Genomic DNA, 20027 nt, shown 5'->3' on the forward strand with positions numbered 1-20027 from the left:
ATGTGTAATAATAACAATAATATGGTGGGTACTTATATTTGTCCTATTTCATGTACAGGTGTGTATTAATACATTTGTGAATGAGACACCCTCGGAGAGAGGGGTCATGGCCAGGGTCTGCCATTATCAACGGTGACTGTTACGTTCCCCAGTTTCTGTGTTGTGAGTTTGTATGTGTGTGTATTTCAGGAAATGGCTTCCTGGATTCCTAAAGCAGCTGATTGGTCGGCCCCATCGCTGATTGGAGGTCTGACCCCTCCCTCTCATCAGGGGAAACAGCTGTCTCTTCAATTACCAACTCCTTCTCCAGCTTGATAAAAGCCAGTGTTCCTCCCTCAGGGAGGAGAGCTTCTTTTTATGTCCTATGTTGGTTGTTGGTCAGTGAAAGTTTTGTTGATATTATTTTGTAGCCGCTCTTTCAGAGGTATGTGTATGCCAATAGGACTTAGTGTTTTTGGTTATTGAAATTGTTCACTTAAAGTATTGGTTAATTCTTCTGTTTCATTTGTTCCCGGGGGGGGGAGGGGAACGCACCTTGGGAGTGTTTAGGCAAGAGGCCTGCGGGCATACATAACCCGTAGTATTTAATCAGTCTATGCACACTAGGTAAGACCTGGGTGGACCACCCCCTGTATGTTGGTCAGCACGCCAGGTGGTGCTAAAGGTTAGTTGAGAAGTGGAAAGTTAAGAGGGGACTCCTTAACTTTTACTTTCTTTTCTTTGGTTCCATCCAGCCCCTTTTCCCCACATTACCGTGTGTTAGAAATAATAAATTCCCTGTAAATGGTATTTTTCTCTGCCTCTGTCATCCTTCCCCGCACCTACGATCACATACTTTTTTCACTCCCCGGGGAGTTGAGATGTAGCGGGGTGTTACATTCCCTCCAAGAGGTGTATGTAATAGCGACCCTGGAGCAATTAGGGTTAAGTGCCTTGCTCAAGGGCACATCATCAGGTGTTTCACCTTGTTAACTCTAGGATTTGAACGAGTGACCTATCGGTTACTGTCCCAACATTCTAACAGCTAGTGTGTGTGTGTCACTGGTGCCATCAGCTGCCAGACAGAAGTATATAACTGAATACTAGACCCTAATAGACAGGACAGGCCTACTCCTAATGTTAAAGCATGATGTCATGGTTCCATCCACTCACCATTCTCAAGGTCTGTGTGGCAGGCACCTGCTCATTCAGCATTTATTTTACATGACATTTAAGAGGCTTTTCAGGAACATGGTACAAGCTGTCATCAGATAGTTTAATGTATGTGTCCTAAATAGCACATATTCAAATATACATTTAAAATAAATCAGTTAATGTCAGCGCAGTAATGTGATGCATTTTCAAAAAGGCAGGTGAGTTGAAAGGAAACTAAGTATAACGATAAACAAGAGTAAAAGAAAAGAAGGCATGAAGCTTTCAACATGATTTACTTTCCATTCTTTCTCTCTGCAGGGAGATAAGGACATTCCATCTTTGTTCTAGCAGTTGAGCTAACAGCTTGTGTTGGTGAAGTGTCTTATAACATGGTTGACTAATCAGAAGTGGCCAACGTGTTACGTACTGTACTATCCTTCCGTAAAGAATTGTCAATAGGCTACAATATCTTTGTCAAAAGCGATAATCTCAAAAGAGCTATTCAACCAAAATTCATATACATTACTGTTTCAGGAGGTGACAGCTGCTCAACAACATTCTAGGAGACTGACTAGCACACTACTAGGCTCAACGCCAGCTCTACTAAGTCACGCCTCTGATTCGTCAATGAGAATACAGTGTGATGTCTGGGATAGCACCACGAGACTAGTACACTACTGAATGAAACGCAGCTGTAACACATTCATTCATGTTTGTTTGGTTGTTTTGTGTAATCATGTCAAGATATACAGATAAATGAATGGATGGATGAATTAATGGATGGATGGATGAATTAATGGATGGATAGCCAGACGGTGGAATGGAGATGGGAACTAAGGGGCAAAGCCACAGACTGACTGGGTAAGGAGGACTGTTGTAGGGTTGTCTGGGTAAGGAGGAGTGTTGTATGGTTGTCTGGGTAAGGAGGACTGTTGTAGGGTTGTCTGGGTAAGGAGGACTGTTGTAGGGTTGTCTGGGTAAGGAGGACTGTTGTAGGGTTGTCTGGGTAAGGATGAGTGTTGTAGGGTTGTCTGGGTAAGGAGGAGTGTTGTATGGTTGTCTGGGTAAGGATGAGTGTTGTAGGGTTGTCTGGGTAAGGAGGAGTGTTGTATGGTTGTCTGGGTAAGGAGGACTGTTGTAGGGTTGTCTGGGTAAGGAGGACTGTTGTAGGGTTGTCTGGGTAAGGAGGACTGTTGTAGGGTTGTCTGGGTAAGGAGGACTGTTGTAGGGATGTCTGGTAAGGAGGACTGTTGTAGGGTTGTCTGGGTAAGGAGGAGTGTTGTAGGGTTGTCTGGGTAAGGAGGACTGTTGTAGGGTTGTCTGGGTAAGGAGGACTGTTGTAGGGTTGTCTGGGTAAGGAGGAGTGTTGTAGGGTTGTCTGGGTAAGGAGGACTGTTGTAGGGTTGTCTGGGTAAGGATGAGTGTTGTAGGGTTGTCTGGGTAAGGAGGAGTGGTGTAGGGTTGTCTGGGTAAGGAGGACTGTTGTAGGGTTGTCTGGGTAAGGAGGACTGTTGTAGGGTTGTCTGGGTAAGGAGGACTGTTGTAGGGTTGTCTGGTAAGGAGGACTGTTGTAGGGTTGTCTGGGTAAGGAGGACTGTTGTAGGGTTGTCTGGGTAAGGAGGGCTGTTGTAGGGTTGTCTGGGTAAGGAGGAGTGTTGTAGGGTTGTCTGGGTAAGGAGGACTGTTGTAGGGTTGTCTGGGTAAGGAGGACTGTTGTAGGGTTGTCTGGGTAAGGAGGAGTGTTGTAGGGTTGTCTGGGTAAGGAGGACTGTTGTAGGGTTGTCTGGGTAAGGATGAGTGTTGTAGGGTTGTCTGGGTAAGGAGGAGTGGTGTAGGGTTGTCTGGGTAAGGAGGAGTGTTGTAGGGTTGTCTGGGTAAGGAGGACTGTTGTAGGGTTGTCTGGGTAAGGAGGACTGTTGTAGGGTTGTCTGGGTAAGGAGGACTGTTGTAGGGTTGTCTGGGTAAGGAGGAGTGTTGTAGGGTTGTCTGGGTAAGGAGGACTGTTGTAGGGTTGTCTGGGTAAGGATGAGTGTTGTAGGGTTGTCTGGGTAAGGAGGAGTGGTGTAGGGTTGTCTGGGTAAGGAGGACTGTTGTAGGGTTGTCTGGGTAAGGAGGACTGTTGTAGGGTTGTCTGGGTAAGGAGGACTGTTGTAGGGTTGTCTGGGTAAGGAGGACTGTTGTAGGGTTGTCTGGGTAAGGAGGACTGTTGTAGGGTTGTCTGGGTAAGGAGGGCTGTTGTAGGGTTGTCTGGGTAAGGAGGAGTGTTGTAGGGTTGTCTGGGTAAGGAGGACTGTTGTAGGGTTGTCTGGGTAAGGATGAGTGTTGTAGGGTTGTCTGGGTAAGGAGGAGTGGTGTAGGGTTGTCTGGGTAAGGAGGACTGTTGTAGGGTTGTCTGGGTAAGGAGGACTGTTGTAGGGTTGTCTGGGTAAGGAGGACTGTTGTAGGGTTGTCTGGGTAAGGAGGACTGTTGTAGGGTTGTCTGGGTAAGGAGGACTGTTGTAGGGTTGTCTGGGTAAGGAGGGCTGTTGTAGGGTTGTCTGGGTAAGGAGGAGTGTTGTAGGGTTGTCTGGGTAAGGAGGACTGTTGTAGGGTTGTCTGGGTAAGGAGGACTGTTGTAGGGTTGTCTGGGTAAGGAGGACTGTTGTAGGGTTGTCTGGGTAAGGAGGACTGTTGTAGGGTTGTCTGGGTAAGGAGGACTGTTGTAGGGTTGTCTGGGTAAGGAGGACTGTTGTAGGGTTGTCTGGGTAAGGAGGAGTGTTGTAGGGTTGTCTGGGTAAGGAGGAGTGTTGTAGGGTTGTCTGGGTAAGGAGGACTGTTGTAGGGTTGTCTGGGTAAGGATGAGTGTTGTAGGGTTGTCTGGGTAAGGAGGAGTGGTGTAGGGTTGTCTGGGTAAGGAGGACTGTTGTAGGGTTGTCTGGGTAAGGAGGACTGTTGTAGGGTTGTCTGGGTAAGGAGCACTGTTGTAGGGTTGTCTGGGTAAGGAGGACTGTTGTAGGGTTGTCTGGGTAAGGAGGGCTGTTGTAGGGTTGTCTGGGTAAGGAGGAGTGTTGTAGGGTTGTCTGGGTAAGGAGGAGTGTTGTAGGGTTGTCTGGGTAAGGAGGAGTGTTGTAGGGTTGTCTGGGTAAGGAGGAGTGTTGTAGGGTTGTCTGGGTAAGGAGGAGTGTTGTAGGGTTGTCTGGGTAAGGAGGACTGTTGTAGGGTTGTCTGGGTAAGGAGGACTGTTGTAGGGTTGTCTGGGTAAGGAGGACTGTTGTAGGGTTGTCTGGGTAAGGAGGACTGTTGTAGGGTTGTCTGGGTAAGGAGGAGTGTTGTAGGGTTGTCTGGGTAAGGAGGACTGTTGTAGGGTTGTCTGGGTAAGGAGGAGTGTTGTAGGGTTGTCTGGGTAAGGAGGAGTGATAAATCAAGCCCAGAGCAGTTCAGTGTGCCATTGCCACACTGTGACCCCCAATGTGTGTTATTACTCAAAACCTTTGAGGAAACCCATTGCACTTCATACACAGGTATGTGGACACCCCTTCAAATGAGTGGATTCGGCTATTTCCCGTTGCTGACAGGTGTATAGATTCGAGCACACAGCCGTGCAATCTCCATAGACAAACACTGGCAGTAGAATGACCTGTATATAAAAGCTCACTGACTTTCAACGTGGCACCGTCATAGGATGTCACCATTCCAAAAAGTCCATTCGTCAAATTTCTGCCCTGCTAGAGCTGCCTGATCAACTGTAAGTGATATTATTGTGAAGTGGAAACGTCTAGGAGCAACAACGGCTCAGCAGCGAAGCTCAAGGAATGGGACCGCCGAGTGCTGAAGCACGTAGCGAGTAAAAATCATCTGTCCTCAGTTGCAACACTCAGCAACGTCAGCACAAGAACTGTTCGTCAGGCGCTTGAAATGTGTTACCATTGCTGAGCAGCTGCACACAAGCCTAAGATCACTATGCACAATACCAAGCGTTGGCTGGAGTGGTGTAAAGCTACCCGCCATTGGACTAAGGAGCAGTGGAAACGCGTTCTCTGGAGTGATGGATCATGCTTCACTATCTGACAGATCTGGGTTTGTCGGATGCCAGATTTGGCAGATGCCCGAATGCATAATGTTAAGTTTGGTGGAGGAGGAATAATGGTCTGGGGCTGTTTTTCATGGTTCGGGCCCTTTAGTTCCAGTGAAGGGAAATCTTAACTCTACAGCATACAATGACATTCTAGATGATTCTGTGCTTCCAACTTTGTGACAACAGTTTGGGGAAGGCCCTTTCCTGTTTCAGCATGACAATGCCCCAGTTCACAAAGCGAGGTCCATACAGAAATGGTTTGTCGAGATCGGTGTGGAAAACCTTGACTGGCCTGAACAGAGCCCTGACATCAACTCCATTGAACACCTTTGGGATGAATTGGAACACCGACTGTGAGCCAGACCTAATCGCCCAACATCAGTGCCCGACCTCACTAATGCTTGTGGCTGAATGGAAGCAAGTCCCCGCAGCAACGTTCCTTCAAAAAAACATCTAGTGGAAAGCCTTCCCAGAAGAGTGGAGGCTGTTATAGCAGCAAAGGGGGGACCAACTCCATATTCATGGCCATGATTTTGGAATGAAATGTTCAACGAGCAGGTTGAAGTGTTGGTCATGTAGTGTATATCTGACAGTGGAGGCTGCTGAGGGGAAGAATACTCATAATCATGGCTGGAATGGCTCAAATGGAATGGCATCAAACCATGTGTTTGATGTACTTGATACCATTCCACTGATTCCGCTCCAGCCATTAACACGAGCCTGTCCTCCCCAATTAAGGTGTCACCAACCTCCTGTGATATTTGAGTACAGCTACCTAAAGGGATTTTGTAGTCATTACTGAAACCAATAGTCACTGAAACCTATGACCCTGTAGAAGGTCCAGATTTGAGTTGTATCAGCTTGAAGAAAAAAAGTATCCACCCACAATAATTTCCCAGTGTTCCTTGCCTTTTCGAGTGAATTGTAGATTTTACCGCCCATGACTGTATTTGTTAGTGACATAGGCATCGTTGTTGAATTCACACATTTTCAATCCTGTGGCCTTCACCAAGTAAATTCTGAGGCAAATATTATCATTAACCTCTTTATGACAATACATTGTATATCTCATAAGGCTTTCATTGGAGGTCTAGCTTTACCCTAACACAGTGGCCTGAAACTCATGGTTTACATGCCACATCAGGTCTGCAAGTGGGGTTGCACATTTCTGCTAACTGTCCAGTAAAATAATCCTGGTTTCCCAGGAATCTTCCAACCAGGATTTCTGGAAAACCTAGGACATCTACCAGAATGTTATAACCCCACCTTCAAGACACATTATGCTGGCTTGCATAATGACTGCCAGGGTTAGGAACAGTGTGAGGAGAATACCTAAGCCATTTAAATTATAACAACTATTTTAGTAATGGGTGTAATAGATCTAACTAAATGATTGGATTAGTTAAGAAAACAATATGTTATTTATCTTTGTGTAGCATAAGATTGTTCAATCAATCACTGAATGTACAAAAAAAACACAGGTATTAAAAACAATTCCAAAAGATCTACCTGCAGTAGAGCATGCAGGGTGAAAAGGTAATTTGTTATCATAACTTAAAAAATAGTTGATATGACTTCTCATTTAGTTTTGAGTTAGTACCACCTACACATTTTAAGTAATAATGACTTTTCATGGACTTAGAGTTCAACTTACAGCCAGTCTACCCTGCTGCGCCAAAACAGCCTGCCAGTCCTGCTTTCCAAGATAAACAGCCAGCCCAGCCAGCCACCTGAGAAAAACAGCCAGCCAGCCAGAAACAGCCAGCCAGCCCCGTTTCCCGAGCTGAGCCAGACAGAAAGTGGCAGAAGCAGGCACTACAGTGGAGGCCAAGCCTAAGCAGCTTAAAGAGGAAGGTTTTTCAATGCCAAGGTATTAGTATATCAACAAAAAGTTGCCTTAATATCCTACTACAAAATGTTTGTAATGTTAATATGTGTCAGCTCTGTGGTTTGTCATACTGTGTAAATGGGAATATATGCACTGTGCCTAATGTGAAGCACTTCTGGAGGGAGCCTTGGCCTTGAGCAGTAATGAGTATACACATAAAAACATAAGCCTTTGTCTACCTTGGCGAGGAGAGAGAAATACAACATATTTGTTTCCGAACATCAAACAAAACAGAAAAAGCTTTTATTCAAATGGTTATTTAATCCAAGGACATATAAAACTGAATTCCCAGAAAGCCTCTACCAGTTCAGTACACTCTACAGTCAGTGAGCATCTACTAATCTAAGACTTACATTCTAAACAGTCTGAAATGCCAGTCTGCTGAAGCAACCCATGGTAAGGTATTAGGCGTACTGTAGAGGCCTACACGAGTCCAAAAAGTTGGACCTGGAGCTTTCCCATCCACACTTGATATGCATAAATAAATACAAATTTAATAGAGACCCATTTCGAAAGGACTCGATGACAACTAGACCCGTTCCGTATAGAACCGGTCGGATAAAGACCTGGTCCGATCCTTACCCAAATGAGGGAAGCAATCCCCAATATGATTACAAGGTACCTGTCACGACTGCATCAAACCGGGTGAAGCTAGTTGAGCTAGATAACTAGGCTAATTGAGGCTGCATGTGCTTTCTCATCCTACACATACTGGCTGTCCTAAAAAAACAAATAGACTGACAGAAAGCCACCCTGCAAACATGGTAGATGACCTCATTCTGGCCTGGGGACCATGTCAGAGTCATTCACCCATGATGTGTAGACAATTCATTTGACCCTAACAGCCCTGACAGGATTACTGGCCATCCTGTCCTGGCATGTCCTTATTGCCAGACACATTAGCCACGAGGTTGGCCAGTAACTGGAGGGTTGCTTGCCCTACACTACCCTGACCTTAGTGTGTGTTGCCAGCCGCAGTAGCCTTCAGGTTGAAGATGTGAATCATTAACTGGAGGGTTGCCTACACTACCCTGACCTTAGTGTGTGTTGCCAGCCGCAGTAGCCTTCAGGTTGAAGAGGTGAACCATTAACTGGAGGGTTGCCTTGCCCTACACTACCCTGACCTTAGTGTGTGTTGCTGCCAGCCGCAGTAGCCTTCAGGTTGAAGAGGTGAACCATTAACTGGAGGGTTGCCTTGCCCTACACTACCCTGACCTTAGTGTGTGTTGCTGACAGCCGCAGTAGCCTTCAGGTTGAAGAGGTGAACCATTAACTGGAGGGTTGCCTTGCCCTACACTACCCTGACCTTAGTGTGTGTTGCTGCCAGCCGCAGTAGCCTTCAGGTTGAAGAGGTGAACCATTAACTGGAGGGTTGCCTTGCCCTACACTACCCTGACCTTAGTGTGTGTTGCTGCCAGCCGCAGTAGCCTTCAGGTTGAAGAGGTGAACCATTAACTGGAGGGTTGCCATGCTCTGACCCTTTTTTTATTTTACCCTTATTTTACCAGGTAAGTTGACTGAGTACACATTTACAGCAATGATCTGGGGAATAGTTACAGGGGAGAGGAGAGGGATGAATGAGCCAATTGTAAGATAGGGATGATTAAGTGACCATGATGGTATGAGGATCAGATTAGGAATTTAGCCAGGACACCAGGGTTAACACCCCTACTCTTTCAATAAATGCCACAGAGAGCCAGGATACCCGTTTAACATCCCATCCAAAAGACAGCACCCTACACAGGGAAATATCCCCTAACACTAGGATATTTTTTTAGACCATAGGAAAAGGTGCCTCCTACTGGCCCTCCAACACCACTTCCAGCAGCATCTGGTCTCCCATCCAGGGACCAACCCTGCTTAGCTTCAGAAGCAAGCCAGCAGTGGGATGCAGTGTGGTATGCTGCTACACTCTTAAGAAAAATGGTTCCAAAAGGGTTTTTCGGCTGCCTCCATAGGATAATCCTTTTTGGTTCCAGGTAGGACCCTGTTTGGTTTCAGGTAGAACCCTCTGTGGAAAGGGTTCTACATAGAATATACCGTTATACCTGGAACCAAAAAGGGTTCTTCAACGTTATTTTTCCTATGAGTGTAGTAGTACTATCCTGACCTACTCTGACTTGCCTTAACTGCTGCCCTTGTGTAACATGCCTGACCTGACCTGGTCATGTCCTTAGCATGTGTAGCTAGGCTGCCAGCAGATTGCATGACTCTCCTAAATGACTTAGTAGTCTAATCTTGTTATATCTGGTTATAGGCTGACTGGTGCTTTGATCATGACTGCGGCTCATGACAGCCTGCTAGTAGCTGGGTGGGAAAACAGGACATAGTAGGGTTTTGCATTTAGTATCCACAGACAGACATGGCCCTGAAGGTTGTCCTACTTCTAGTCAAGCTCATGACAGCATGCTGGGTGAAGAGAAGGAGAGGACGGATATGCCACTAAGAGGACACTTTTATCCAAAGTGACTGCTGCTGGAAAAAACATATGTGTTATGGCTTTACACCCCCTGCTATATTGTGGATAAAGAGTTACCTGTCTAACAGAACACAGAGGTTGTTCTTTAATGGAAGCCTCTCCAACATAATCCAGGTAGAATCAGTAATTCCCAGGGAAGCTATCAGGCCCCATACTTTTTTCAATCTTTATTAGCGTCATGCCACTGGCTTTGAGTAAAGCAAGTGTGTCTATGCATGCTAATGACTCAACACTATACACGTCAGCTAGCACAGCGACTGAAATGACTGCAACACTTAACAAAGAGCTGCAGTTAGTTTCAGAGTGGGTGGCAAGGAATAAATTAGTCCTAAATATTTCTAAAACTAACAGAACTGCATTTGGGGCAAATCATTCACTAAACCCTAAACCTCAACTAAATCTTATAATAAATAATGTGGAAATTGAGCAAGTTGAGGTGACTTAACTGCTTAGATTAACCCTGGATTGTAAACTGTCATGGTCAATACATATTGGTACAACAGTAGCTAAAATGGGGGGAAGTCTGTCCATAATAAAGCGCTGCTCTGCCTTCTTAACAACACTATCAACAAGTCAGGTCCTACAGGCACGAGTTTTGTCGTACCTGGTCTAAAAAATTGGAAAATTGCAATTGGCTCAGAACAGGGCAGTACGGCTGGCACTTGGATGTATACAGAGTGCTAACATTAACAATATGCATGTCAATCTCTCCTGGCTCAAAGTGGAGGAGGGATTGACTTCATCACTACTATTTCTGAGAGGTATTGGCATGTTAAATGCACCACTCAGACACCCATGCATACTCCACATGCTACAAGAGGTCTCTTCACAGTCCCCAAGTCCAGAACAGACTATGGGAGGCGCACAGTACTACATAAAGCCATGACTATATGGAAGTCTATTTCACATCAAGTAACTGATGCAAGAAGTCAAATTAGATTTTAAAAAACAGATAAAAAAACACCTTATGGAACAGCAGGGACTGTGAAGCAACACAAACATAGGCACCGACACATACATACACACACACACAAACACACACACGATAACACAAATTCAAATCAAAATACAATTTTATTGGTCACATACACATGGTTAGCGGATGTTATTGTGAGTGTAGTAAAATGCTTATGCTTCTAGATCCGACAGTGCAGCAATAACTAACAGGTAATATCTAACAATTCCACAACAAAACCTAATATCTAACAAATTCCACAACAACACCTAATACACACAATCTAGTAAAGGAATGGGATAAGAATATATAAATGTAAAATATATGGATGAGCAGTGACAAAGCGGATAAGATGCAATAGATAGAATAGATAGTGTAGGATACAGTATATGAGATAAGTAATGCGAAATATGTAAACATTCTTAAAGTGGCATTATTAAAGTGACTAGTGTTCCATTTATTAAAGTGGCCAATGATATCAAGTCTGTAGGCAGGCAACCGCCTCTCTGTGCTAGTGATAGCTGTTTAACAATCTGAAGGCCTTGAGATAGAAGCTGTTTTTCAATCTCTCTGTCCCAGCTTTGAAGCACCTGTACTGACCTCGCCTTCTGGATGGAAGCGAGGTGAACAGGCAGTGGCACGGGTGGTTACTGTCCTTGATGATATGTTTTGCCTTCCTGTGACATCGGGTGTTGTAGGTGTCCTGGAGGGCAGGTAGTTTACTCATGGTGATGCATTGTGCAGATCGCATCACCCTCTGCGGAGGGTGTGGGCGGTGCAGTTCCCGTACCAGGCGGTGATACAACCCGACAAGATACTCTCGATTGTGCGCCTGTAAACGTTAGTGAGGGTTTTCGCTGACAAGCCACATTTTTTCAGCCTCCTGAGGTTGAAGAGGCGCTGTTGCGCCTTCTTCACCACACTGTCTGTGTGTGTGGACAATTTTGTCTGCGATATGTACACCGAGGAACTTAAAACTTTCCACCTTTTCCACTGCTGTCTCATCAATGTGAATAGGGGGGGTGCTCCCTCTGCTGTTTCCTGAAGTCCACGATCATCTCTTTTATTTTGCTGACATTGGTTATTTTCCTGACACCACACTCCGAGGGCCCTCATCTCATCCCTGTAGGCTCTCGTCGTTGTTGGTAATCAAGCCTACCACTGTTGTGTCGTCTGCAAACTTGATGATTAAGTTGGAGGTGTGCAGGACCACGCAGTCATGGGTGAACAGGGAGTACAGGAGAGGGCTGAGAACGCACCCTTGTGGGGCCCCAGTGTTTGATGATCAGTGGAGATGTTGTTTCCTACCCTCACCACCTGGGGGCGGACCGCCAGGAAGTCCAGAACCCAGTGCGGGGTCAAGACCCAGGAACTCAAGCTTACTGATGAGTTTGGAGGGTACTATGGTGTTGAATGCTGAACTGTAGTCTATGAACAGCATTTTTACATAGGTATTCCTCTTGTCCAGATGGGATAGGGCAATGTGCAGTGTGATGGATATTGCATCGTCTGTGGACCTATTGGGGTGGTAAACAAATTTAAGTAGGTCTAGGGTGACAGGTAGGGTGGAGGTGATATGATCCTTGACTAGTCTCTCAAAGCACTTCAGGATGACAGAAGTGATTGCTACGTTGCGAGAGTCATTTAGTTCAGTTACCTTAGCTTTCTTGGGAACAGGAACAATGGTGGCCATCTTGAAGCATGTGGGGATAGCAGACTGGGATAGGGATTGATTGAATATGTCCGTAAACACACCAGCCAGCTGGTCTGTGCATGGTCTGAGGACGCGGCTAGGACATGCCGTTAGGGCCGGCAGCCTTGCGAGGGTTATTAACACGTTTAAATGTTTTACTTATTTCAGCCACGGAGAAGGAGAGCCCACAGTCTTTGCTAGCGGGCCGTGTCGGTGGCACTGTATTGTCCTCAAAGCGGGCAAAGAAGTTGTTTAATTTGTCTTGGAGAAAAACGTTGACGTCCGCGAAAGGGCTGGTTTTCTTTTTGTAATCCGTGACAGTCTGTAGATCCTGCCACATACGTCTCGTGTTTGAGCCGTTGAATTGCGACTCCACTTTGTCTCTATACTGACACTTTGCTTGTCTGATTGCCTTACGGAGGGAATAACTATGCTGTTTGTATTCGGCTATATTCCCAGTTGCCTTGCCATGATTAAATGCAGTGGTACGTGCTTTCAGTTTTGTACGAATGCTGGCATCAATCCATGTGTACTGGTTATGGAAGGTTTTAATAGTCACAGTGGGTACATCTCCTATACACTTCTTATAAACTTGCTCACAGAGTCAGTGTATATGTCAATGTTGTTCTCTGAGCCTACCTGGAACATATCCCAGTTCACGTGATCGAAGCAATCTTGAAGCGTGGAATCCGATTGGTCAGACCAACATTGGATAGACCTAAGCACGGGCGCTTTCTGTTTTAGTTTCTGCCTATAGGAGGGGAGCAACAAGATGGAGTCATGGTCAGATTTGCCAAAAGGAGGGTGGGGGAGGGCCTTGTATGCATCGCGGAAGTTAGAGTAGCAATGGTCGAGTGTGTTACTGCAATCGATATGCTGATAGAATTTAGGTAGCCTTGTTCTCAAATTAGCTTTGTTAAAATCCCCAGCTATAATAAATGCAGCCTCAGGATATATGGTTTCCAGCTTGCATAAAGTCCAGTGAAGTTCCTTGATGTCCGTCTTTGTATCCACTTGCGGGAGGATATACACGGCTGTGACAATAACCTAGGAAAGTTCTCTTGGGAGATAATACGGTCGGCATTTGATTGTGAGAAATTCTAGGTCAGGTGAACAAAAGGACGTGAGTTCCTGTATGTTGTTACAATTATACCATGAGTCGTTAATCATGAAAGATACACCCCCGCCCTTCTTCTTACCGGAGAGATGTTTATTCCTGTTGTCGCGATGCACTGACTCTGACAACATGTCCCAAGCTAGCCATGTTTCCGTGAAACAGAGTATAATACAATCTCATATATCTCTTTGGAAAGCAACTCTTGCCCTAATTTCGTCTACTTTGTTAACTAGGGACTGGACATTAGCGAGTAATATACTTGGAAGCAGTGGGTGGTGTGCGCGCATCCGAAGCCTCACTAGAAGACCGCTCTAGCACCCTCTCCTCAGGCGTTGTTTTGGGTCGGCCTCTGGAATCAGTTCAAATGCCCTGGGAGGTGCAGACAAAGGATCCGCTTTGGGAAAGTCGTATTCCTGCCTGTGCTGGTAAGTTGATGTCTCTCTGATATCCAAAGTTCTTCCTGGCTGTATGTAATAGCACTTAAGGTTTTCTGGGCTAACAATGTAAGAAATAATACATAAATAAACAAAATACTGCACAGTTTCCTAAGAACTAGAAGCGAAGCTGCCATCTCTATCGGCGCCATCTTTCTACATACACACTATACACACACGTACACATGGATTTTGTACAGTAGATATGTGGTAGTGGTGGAATAGGGCCCTGAGGGCACACAGCGTGTTGTGAAATTTGTGAATGTATTGTAATGTTTTTAAAATTGTATAACTGCCTTAATTTTGCTTGACCCCAGGAAGAGTAGCTGCTACCTTGGCAGGAACCAATGGGAACACATAATATATACAGTACAGTGAATGCATAGGGAATCAATTCCTACAGGGAATTGAGCCCGCGACCTTCGCAGTGTTGTCATCGTGACACTCTTACCAACCAAGCCACACGGGACCATAGCAGAGTTTGGTCTATCCACTGAGGGACAGTAGCTCTGAAGGTTGCCCTATGTAATCGCTGCAGGAATTGAACCCACAACCTTGGCATGGAAGGGTGTTGGGAGTACAGAGCAGGTTCTAGTATCTACTAAGTGAGGTTGTCCTACTCCTAGCCAGCTCATCAGAAGTCTCACTGAGTGGCTGTCTGGTTGGTTGACAGACAGACAGACAGACAGACGTTTGATTGTGTTTGAATACCAAATTGTCCGTGCAGAGCTGCACTCATACGGAAAATTGGATCATTACATTTGCATAATTTATATTGCTCAAACGGGAGTTGTTTCTATGAGGGGGAAAAGTAAAGAAAAAGGTTTTGGACAGAATTGAACAATATGGGGGGTGTTGTTGGTGTCACCATCTGTTTAGAGAGAGAGATGTAATGATGGGGAACACACATACATGTACACGTACACACGTACACACGTACACACACACACACACACACACACACATACACACACAAACAAATAAACAAACACTCAGGAAGTATGTTCTCCTAGATTCAGTCAAATATGCAAAGCGAGGAAGCAGAAACAGGGTCAGTGTTAGAAACCTCACCACTTTAGAATCAGAGAGAATGTCTGGCTGTTCATAATTTACTAGTTTCAACATGCCATTATATTTTCATTTAGGAGCCTTTAGTGTAGCTTTCCTAAACTGCAGGAGTGTGAAATCCGAACCATCATTAGCATTACACAGCACTCTTCCTTTTAAAAAAACAAACCTCTGAATGCTATTTTAAAGCAGATTAATTCCAGAATGGTTCAACTAAATAAATAGCTTGGATAATCAAAATGTTATTCTTTTGAGTTCTTCCAGTCCCCTCATCATCACCGGCTTTGCTTTGTGACTAATTTATGTTTTGTTGTTCATTTGTGTGCTTGTTGCTGACTGCAATTCAGCTTTTAGCTGCCAATGTATACACTCTGCACTAAACTATCACCCACGGCTGGGATGTTGTGAGGATCATTGGTGAACAATTCCCTAATGACTTCATTCCAACAAACATCATGTTAGACCAACCTGTCAAATATGAATACATAAAAGGATATAATGTGGCCCCTGACTCAAACAGACAACATATTACTCACTCAGAGTAAATAACAAACTTTCCCACAAAAAGATGCTGCTAAACATATTCTTGTCTAAATTACCCTGAATAATTATTACTAACTGCACGGGAGAAGTTAATACTCTTTGGTTACCCACAATGAACTTGACCACAGTTGCTGTTATCGCATGAAACCAACATTTTGAGATAAATATATTTTTTGAAGATGTGAATACTGCCATCTAGTGGAATGTTTGCTTAAGGTTTGCATCACACAGACCCTGAATCGCAAATTAACCCCTTCCCCCATCCACCAACCATATTGTTTACACCTCTCCAATCCTATCAAAGTGCCTAGGCCGTAGGGGCGAGGGGTTGGTTTGGGGAGTGAGGGAACTAGGAAAAAAGTTCCACTGCAGTTTATGCAACAAGCCCACTGCTACATCCTGTCATTAGGTTATCATCAGGCTGTTGTGATGATGAGTGAGAAGAGACCCCTCAGTATAAAGCCATGAAGTCCTGTTGTGGAATGATGCTTTAGTTGACCCAGTTAGTTGACCCAGTAAGTTGACACTGTGAGACAGAAAGAAACTGTAGAATAGACATCATCAGTCCCTCCACACCAGAGACTGTGTGTGTGTGTGTGTGTGTGTGTGTGTGTGTGTGTGTGTGTGTGTGTGTGTGTGTGTGTGTGTGTGTGTGTGTGTGTGTGTGTGTGTGTGTGTGTGTGTGTGTGTGTGTGTGTGTGTGTGTGTGTGCGCACCTCCAACACCAGAGCCCGTCTCCAGTCCTCCAGCTGTAAGCTGTAATTACATATGTCCGGCTCAGTCCACCCCAAATAATGGCACGGCTCATTAAAGTTTCAGTGCAACAGACACCCCTGCTGTGTTTAAAAATGTAGCTGTAGTACGGCTCAACTGTTGTGTGCTCGTCACATCATCCAATCCAACTTCACTCCAAACTAAGAATGACAGAAGGACACCCACTCTGATTAAATATAAGGAAGACAGCTGTGTGTCGACTGTCAACAAAAGGAGTCAGAATCTCCTATTTCTATACAGACAAATCCTGCATTTCACAGGAGCCCTTTATTCATACAGACTCTACTTTTATCAGGGTTCAGAGAGCCCGCTTTTCTAAAATTCTTTACCCAAATACACCAGGCAGATATTGTGGATTCCTCTAATGTCTGCAAAGCCTGTCCTAAGAAGAAGGCTTTATGAATCCACTATTACATTCCATCATCTGACCTTCATTGACCTCCACAAACACACACACACACACCTGTGTTCACTACATTAACCCCCCCCCCCCCCAGCTGTACTGTAGGAGCTGCCTGTGAACACTTTTCACTGTAATTGCTGTTTATTGAGGGTGTGTGTGGCCCCAGTGCAGAGGGCTGATGTTGCTGCAACTGTGGGGTGTGTGTGTGTGTGTGTGTGTGTGTGTGTGTGTGTGTGTGTGTGTGTGTGTGTGTGTGTGTGTGTGTGTGTGTGTGTGTGTGTGTGTGTGTGTGTGTGCGTGCGTGCGTGCGTGCGTGCGTGCGTGCGTGTGTGTGTGTGTGAGAGATGCGAGGGGATTGTTACAGCAGGAAGGACACAGACCACCTGACAACTAACCCCCATCAACCTCCCAGGGGCCACAGACCTTGTCACACACAAACACTCTCTCATGCAAGACATCAACAACCCCTCCTCTAAACCACCACTATCACTGTCACTCACTCCATCACTCTGTCCTTTCAGCCTGGGAAGATAAGGAGGAGGTAGCGTCTGTTCGGCTCCAACTGTCAATCAATCAGGAGTCAACCTCACAGCATGTACATCATTCCAGAATCAGCCACACTGTTAAATAACTTCACGGCCATGTGGAAATAACTTGGATAAACTTAGATTATTCATCAAATTTCAGACAATATGTCCCTGTCTCTTCAAAACTATTATCTGTTGTTTACCAAGATTTGATTTAGAGAGACCGTACATTTGCCTTATATGTTTACGTCTCTTTTTTAAAGTGATGCAATTTAAGTTACACCATATTGAAGTAAAGCCAGTCTGGAAAGACTATCTTTATCCACTGCCTACGGTTGGAGCATATTTTTTTTGCACTAGTCTATACAGAGTAACTCAACTCAACATTTCCACAGCCAGCCAGGCACTAAACAGTCATGATGAGTGTATTTAAACAAGGAGCCAAAAACCTGGGCTTAGCACTGAGCACTCTTTCATGTAATTGAGTGAGCTGCTAATTCACATTAAATCATCTGTTTTAAAAAGGAAATCGCTCTCTCTGTATGCACGTCACACACAAAGCATAACGAAAACAAGAAAAGGTTAAAGCAGAGAATTTGTCCCTCAGTCAAATATGTAGAATATGAAGAATATGAAAATCCTTAGGCCCCTCCTGGTGAGAATATGGAGGCAGAGATTACAGCAGTAGGAAACAGAACACACACACACTGATTGGCATGGGAAAGTAAACAAAATTGTCACATACACCAGATAGGTGCAGTGAAATGTGTTGCTTTACAGGGTCAGTCATAGTAGTACAGCACTCCTGGAACAAATTAGGGTTAAATGCCTATCAACAGATTTTTCACCTGGACAGCTCAGGTATCCGAACCAGCAACCTTTCAGTTACCAACCCCAATGCTCTAACCGCCTGGCTAACTGCAGCCCAAAGTAGCCCAAAGTCTTTTTCATAATAGTCACCCCAAACACCCAACAAAAATACATGTATTTGTCACTCTCGTCAGGCACGGGGCACTGTAGACATGGAAAAGTTAACATTAATATTAATTTTCCCAAATAATAATTAAATAGGATCTCCGTGCAAAGTTTGTCAAACCGAGCAGTGAAAGAAAACAACAAAATGGCTGAGAGGGATGACCAAGCCATGTGTGTGTCCCAAATTACACCTTATTCCCGATGCAATGCACTACTTTTGACTAGGCACTATACAGGGAATAGGGTGCCATTTGGGACATAACCTTGGTTCTGAGTCAAATGCTGCAAACCAAACTCAGCATGCATCACCATCACCACCACTTCTAGTCTGTTAAAGTCTCTAGAAGAGAAAGTACAACCGTCCAATCCTTGTCATTTCTATAGAGTTATCTGTGGACGTAGGAGAGTGCTCTCTCTCCCTGGGCAAGCCAGGACTAGTCACTATAGACCTCTTAGTCAGCTCCCCCTTCAGAGACATCTCTCATCTGACATCAAAGGCACTACCTCATAAAATAAAGGTTTAAAAAAACGAAGAACTTTTGGCTACCTATGTTTACGCTCTGGAGTAGAATACAGACCTTGTCATTTCTACAGTTGACGTCGGAAGTTTACATACACCTTAGCCAAATACATTTAAACTCAGTTTTTCACAATTCCTGACATTTAATCCTATTAAAAGTTCCCTGTTAAAGGTCAGTTAGGATCACCACTTTATTTTAAGAATGTGAATTGTCAGAATAATAGTAGAGAGAATGATTTATTTCAGCTTTTATTTCTTTCATCACATTCCCAGTGGGTCAGAAGTTTACATACACTCAATTACTATTTGGTAGCATTGCCTTTAATTTGTTTAACTTGGGTCAAACGTTTCGGGTAGCCTTCCACAAGCTTTCCATAATAAGTTGGGTGAATTTTGGCCCATTCCTCCTGACAGAGCTGGTTTAACTGAGTCAGGTTTGTAAGCCTCCTTGCTCGCACACGCTTTTTCAGTTCTGCCCACAAATGTTCTAAATGATTGAGGTCAGGGCTTTGTGATGGCCACTCCAATACCTTGACTTTGTTGTCCTTAAGCCATTTTGCCACAACTTTGGAAGTATGCTTGGGGTCACTGTCCATTTGGAAGACCCATTTGCGACCAAGCTTTAACTTCCTGACTGATGTCTTGAGATGTTGCTTCACTATATTCACATAGTTTTCAGTCCTCATGATGCCATCTATTTTGTGAAGTGCACCAGTCCCTCCTGCAGCAAAGCACCCCCACAACATGATCTTGCCATCCCCGTGCTTCACGGTTGGGATGGTGTTCTTCGGCTTGCAAGCCTCCCCCTTTTCCTCCAAACATAATGATGGTCGTCTTTGTACCCATGTGCAGTTGCAAACCGTAGTCTGGCTTTTTTATGACGGTTATGGAGCAATGGCTTCTTCCATGCTGTGCTGCCTTTCAGGTTATGTCGATATAGGACTCGTTTTACTCCAGCATCTTCACAAGGTCCTTTGCTGTTGTTCTGGGATTGATTTGCACTTTTTGCACCAAAGTACGTTCATCTCTAGGAGACAGAATGCATCTCCTTCCTGAGCGGTATGACTGACGGCTGCGTGGTCCCATAATGTTTATACTTGCGTACTATTGCTTGTACAGATGAACGTGGTACCTTCAGGCGTTTGGAAATTGCTCCCAAGGATGAACCAGACTTGTGGAAGTCTACAATTTTTTAATTTAGATTTCTTGTGATTTTCCCATGATGTCAAGCAAAGAGGCACTGAGTTTGAAGGTAGGCCTTGAAATACATCCACAGGTACACCTCCAATTGACTCAAATGATGTCAATTAGCCTATCAGAAGCTTGTAAAGCATAATTTTCTGGAATTTTGCAAGCTGTTTAAAGGCAGTAGTGTATGTAAACTTCTGACCCACTGTAATTGTGATACAATTAGTGAAATAATCTCTGTCAAAAATTGTTGAGAAAATTACTTGTGTCATGCA

At 44.7% G+C, this 20027-nt stretch overlaps 1 protein-coding gene across 1 annotated transcript in view; it reads right to left on the reverse strand.

Annotated features, from left to right (window-relative positions):
* LOC129843503 (zinc finger protein 385B-like) overlaps positions 1–20027 on the reverse strand; it is a 148341-nt gene that overhangs the window by 87661 nt on the left and 40653 nt on the right. The window lies entirely within an intron of this gene.

The sequence above is a fragment of the Salvelinus fontinalis genome, unplaced genomic scaffold, assembly GCF_029448725.1.
Source record: "Salvelinus fontinalis isolate EN_2023a unplaced genomic scaffold, ASM2944872v1 scaffold_0148, whole genome shotgun sequence".
Lineage (NCBI taxonomy): Eukaryota > Metazoa > Chordata > Actinopteri > Salmoniformes > Salmonidae > Salvelinus > Salvelinus fontinalis.